This window comes from Malania oleifera, chromosome 1, assembly GCF_029873635.1.
Source record: "Malania oleifera isolate guangnan ecotype guangnan chromosome 1, ASM2987363v1, whole genome shotgun sequence".
Taxonomy (NCBI): domain Eukaryota; kingdom Viridiplantae; phylum Streptophyta; class Magnoliopsida; order Santalales; family Ximeniaceae; genus Malania; species Malania oleifera.
Window position 1 is genome coordinate 93,359,891 of NC_080417.1, and position 6,161 is coordinate 93,366,051.

Genomic DNA, 6,161 nt, shown 5'->3' on the forward strand with positions numbered 1-6,161 from the left:
AAAGCATCAAAATTCTATACTAGTACCTCTTACGGACCATATGCACACACCACCTACGTATTATGTAAAAACAAAGGACACATTAAATTTGATTGTCCATTTAAAACGAAAGATGTGAAGCTCAAATAGGTTTGATGAATCAAAGAAAAATAAGAACCAAACAAACCTCGAAAACTCCTCTTTAGACTTTAGGATTGAGATCTTAGTGAAATTAGTCACATAACCAAAAGAGGGAGGTGATAACTAATAGGCTTGGGAATAGTATATGCTTAATATGTAAATTTAGTATGTGTATCTACTGCACTATTATTATACTAAGAATCCTACGAGAAAGTTAATTCAATATGACTCTCTAAGCAAGATATCCAATCTAACTACCTAATATTTTCATATCATAATGATTGGATAAAATGTTAAGATATTGAATAGCACACTAATCTTGATGTATTCAAAGTGAAGGTTAAGAGATTAATTGTTAAAATACTAGGAACCTAAAATCCTTGCAATAAGCTAGTAACAAACATCATATCATTGAAGAATTAATCCTCTTCCAAATGAGGTAGAGCATTGTCGTTTAACGAATAATTCTTAGTGCGTAACACATGCTTAAATATTAAAATCCTAAGTTAAGAAGATCATGTCCAATGCATAAGACCGAGCCTTAGGAATAAATCATATAATAAAAATCATCTAATCCTAAACGCACTCTTGGAGCCTCAAAGGATTAAAATCCGTAATCATTTTAGCCACAAGCACTAATAATCATAAACTCGATATCTTTCAAGTGCTTATTAAAAGATATCCCATTATGATCAAATATGTAGCATTCTCTAAGGGAATAAGATTGTTTACAAAGACATTCTTAATGAATATTCCCATTGTGCTTAAAGCATAAAAATCACTAAGTTTGATATGTGATTAAACAACATCCTCCACAAGAAATCTTTACCATAACATGATCATATCCGGTAAAGACTCATCCATTATAGGGTAGTACCCTTACTTAAAAATTGAAGACATACTTATAAGGTACCGTCCAATAATTGGATAATTAGAAATACCTAAAGAGCAGCGTTACCAAATTAATATTATTCAAAATTGCTCTTTGACCTATGTAGTTGGATATATTCACTCCTACGAAAATATTTTGATTATTGTCCACACACGATGAATATTCTTCCGAACCTAATGATAATTAAATTGTTAAGAGTATTTGCAAAATCTCACATCACAAGCTCTCAAACTTCAAGTCAAATCTATTACAAGAGTTTGAATGTGTCAAATGGCTAAGCTATACGCTATAGGTTTCAATCTATTTGTTAATGCAAATGACTAGGAAATCTATGCATTGAGATCCATAAGAAAAGAAGCAGTATAGGCTTATGACCCTGAAGTAAAATGGTTTACGACTTTTGGTTTTCTAAGAAAAGTAGGTAAAGTCAAGTATAAATCATTCAAAAATCTTAGAACACTTGGCTGAATTGCTAAAGAATGATTATAAGGAAAGACATAAGAATATGATAAGTGCATAACTGAAGGGGAGCAAATTAGCTTGAAATACTATGGCTTTGAAACCTAAGCATAATCACATTGAGTATTATACTTTGTGTTTACCTCTGGTATCAAATCATGAAAGGTATGTGTAAATTCTTGTGTGCATATTTGATACAACATGTTAACCAAAATTATTATTATTTTTATATTGATCTAAATTGGTTGCATGCTTGAAAATACTTAAGGGAGATGAGCTTCATTTATAGAAAAAGAGTGTAAAGAACTCATGTGCATCATAGTATCACTCTAGTTGGTCTAAAAGATTTCACAATGATTGCTTATATGGCTTTGAACTAGTAGTGAAATTAAACTTTGATAAGTATAAGCATTTCATTTCATCTATGCAACTATTCAAATTCATAGGGGGAGCATCTAATAATTATTGCCTATCTTATTATGCTTACCAATATGACTTGTGCTTAGTCGCACAGTGAACTTTCTGTAGCATGCACTCAGTTATGATGATTATATTAAATACTCTAAATGAAAAAAAAAAAAAAGTGCTTGAGTTAACCATATGATCTTGTTTTGAAATGCATTGATATAATTAGGATTTATATGGTTAGTCTTTCTAATTATAATTCTTTTCAAAATATACCTAAAGCAAATATCTATAGCACAATTTAGTTTGAAGATCCAAAAGGTGAGAGGTATATACTAGAGTAAATCTTTGACGAGAACTAAAGTGGGAAAGATTTTTTAATTGCATAAGCTGCTATGTGTATGAGCTTAAACGAATAAAATAGGAGAGATATTTTTCTAAGCTAAAATAAATATAGTTGCCTAGCTTTATATTAGATGACATAATTCAGGGGGAGCAATGTCACTTAAAATGCAATCACTTGGTATCAAATTAATCAAATGTTGGTATCACATTAATTCACATTTGGTATCAAATCAATCAACATTTGTTCTCATTTTATATAACATTAGTCCATATTTGGTATAACATCAATCAATATTTGGTATTCTCTCGTAATCATTGAAACTTATGCATTAGCAAGAGGGATGGTTGATGTAAAAAGGGGAGAAGTAAAGTCTGTTAAAAATCTAATGGTTGAACATGATTAAAACTTTAAGATTTCAAAGGGAAGAAGAGCATAAAGGTATGTCCATTCATGTCTTATTATTATACACCTTTTTGTTGATGTCAAAGGAGAAAAATTGGAAGCAAAATTAATAAAACATATTAGAAGCAAGGAAGAATGGGCTAAACTGTTATTGATGTTATGCAAAGGGTGAGATATACAAAGGGGGAGAAAATGCTGTTGATGTCATGGTTGAAACGTCATAAGCATATTCATTATGAGCATATTATCATTCATTGAATATTTAATGCATTAATTAAGGGGGAGCCTCGTTAGGCATAACCCATTATATATTTTTGCTTGTGTATTTATCATCATCAAAAAGGGGGAGACTGTTGACTCTACGAGTCCAATTTGATTTTGATAATGACAAATCACTTGGTATTTGATCTGTGCATTGAGTTTGTGAACATGACCTATATTAAGCATGCAAGGAAGGATAACGAGTCATGGATGTCACAAAGTGAAGCTAACAAATCTTGGAAAGATCCATAAAACTCAAAGAGTATGAGAATCAAGATGCAAGCGGCAAAGTTCAAGAACATCTTGGCAATGGGTATTTAGAACTCATGTATTTACATTTTCATGTGATTTAATTTGAGGCTCAATATATCTTAGAATGAATTTAGGATTCATGCATTTCATGTATATCATTAGGTGACTTTCATGGACTTAGAAATATTCTTAAAAACTTGGAAAGTACCTTTATAAAAGAGCCAAGAAAGAAAGTAAAATATATTTTTAAATTAAAAAAAAATAAAAATTTGGAAAGAGGGGACTTCAGTTGCCTAAACTCACCATCAATAGCCTGAAGAATTTCTTTAGGAGCCTGAAGATTAAGTTCGGTAGCCTGAAGAATTAATGGGAAAACATAGCAAGAAGGCCGAGGTACTTTGATTGCCAGAACTGGAACTTCAGTTGCCTGAAGTCACTTTAGGAGCTTGAACTTCAACATTAGTAGCATAAAGTCGCGAGAAAGTTTAAAAATCATATTTTTATTAATAGAACTCGTGAACTTTTTCTTTGATCCAACGGTTAAGTTCAATTTTAAGGGTAAGACACTATAAATACTAAATATCTAAACCCTAGAATATAGCTAAGACACACAAGAAGAGAAGAATACATATTATTGAAAGAATATTGAGAAACTTGCTCTTATTATTGTACGATTGCCTACACTTCAACTTCTAATCATCGAGCTTGGGCAAATCAACTTAGAATCTGTAAGGAACTTGTTTACTCCTCTAGTTTTTCATTCTAGTATTGAGGTTTGATCATTCAAGTTATTATTTTCAAGAACTCCTCATCTCATTACTTGATTAAATATCCTTGGTTTTTATAAATATACATTTTATTGAGGGATATTTTTCTGAACACCAATATATTCAGTTTGTGAGTGTTGAACATCATTATCTATATATATATACATACTTGCATATAACAAAGATTGTGTTGAGATTGAATATTTGAAAGGAACCTTTTTTATTGTAATTGATATAATCTTCAAAGCTTTTTGATAAGTTCACAAAAAGATGTATGTGTGCATTTTTACCAAGTGAACTAGAACCCTAAAATTCTCCAAAGTGCTTAAATATATCTTTATTTGGGTGATTTAATAAAAAGAGTATTCTGTGTTGAAGCATAATCATTCATAAAATGATTCTATCGTTTCCATGCATTATGAGCTTCAAGTTTCATCATATGATTATGTATTAGGACTTTGAATTGTACTCAATAGCTTTGTTAGAAGCAATATTGAGTGTTTTGCAGATTAAATTGTATTCAAGGTTCAGTTTATGAAACGGAGTTGAAGAGAGAGCTATATCTCTTTGTTGACCCTATGGGTTATACCCTGTTTTGATTATGACAAATACTCAGGTATTTAATGACTTCCGAGTTGATGTGCAGGTTTATGTTGGTAGTATCCTATGATGGCACTCGGAGACCCGGAGGAAAATGAAGACTCTAAAGACCAACTATTGTTTTCAATATTATTATATTTCATTTGTGAAAATTGGTCTGTAATAGTAATTAGGGCTCTAGTTTATAATAAGCTCACACACATCACATGTATGATAATACGTAAGTTCAAACAAATCGTGAATGAGAAATGACCTTGGAAAGACCTTAGGGTTCCAATACCAAACTTTTTTGGTATTTTAAAATTGGACCCCAAGTGACCCTAGGACACACACATTTGCACATATGTTTGTTAGGCACTTCATTAGGGTTTGTATGTCTCAAAACGGGACCGAAATGCACACTTGGTGCACTTTCGATCGACCGAACCAGGCAGTTCATTCTGCCCTGGTTAACCGAACTAGGCCTGGGTCAATAGTTAACCAAGGCCCTGGTCGACCGAACCAGGTAGTTTAAAAAGCCCTGGTCAACCGAAACCTCCCTAGGTCAAATATTTGACCATCTGATCGACCAAGCCAATTTTGTTCTCTAACTACTTGGTCGACCGAGGGTCCTCGAGAGAAATCCCAGTGGTTTGGTCAACCAAACCAGCCAGTTCAAAATGGCCTGGTCGACCGAACCTCGAAAATTTGAAAAATCGCCCTCTTCTGGTCGACCGACCACTTAGTTCAAAATTCCCCTAGTCGACCAAACCATATGAGACTTGGTCGACCGAACTCGTTATGGTCGACGGGACCTCTCGGGTTGCCCTGATTTTTACCGAAAATAAATATTTTTTGAACAGGGTTAAAATGCTTTAAACATCATTAAACTTCCCTAATAATACCTAATACGTCCCCAACGGTCATATTTTCTCTCATGCCTTTATATATTTGATCATTTGTGAAAAAGAAATGTGATTAACTACTTTGATTAGGAGAAATTCTCTGAAATTTCCAAATCTTATAATACTCATATTTGAGCCTCCTACACTCATACTTACCTTCTCATATTGATTAAACCCTTTGTAAGTTGATTGAGTGCTAGTCTAAATAGGTTTGCTCTCCCACTCTTGTTTCATTGATTCAATTTCTTTGAGAGCTAAACCTAAGTGTTCTTAGGGGGCTTTTACTAATAAGCCTATCCTAAGAAGACTTGCTTAAGCTCCTAAGTATTGCATTTGTGTTGCAATATCTTAGGAAGCTTGTATTTGTCTTTGGGTTGCAAAATCATTTTCAAAACATACTCAAATATCTTGTGTGATTTTTATTGATATATTTGTGAAAAGATATTTGTGTTTGTGATAGTGATCTTTGTTGCATTATTCACTCACTCATACATTATTTGTTGAATACAAAGATTACACATCTTTTGCAAACCAAGCATATACTTTATCTTATACTCACATGCTTGAAACATCCTGCTGATTGAAATACTTGAGACTTGTATCTTTGTGTGAACTATTAGATTGAACACATATTGTGATACAAAGATCATACTGGTTGACACTCTCACGTACACATTACACTAATAGAAAATTCATTTGAGAGTTGAACTATTTAGAACACATTAAGCTTACATATTAAATCATATTGGTGGTGTATGTGATATTGTGTGTAA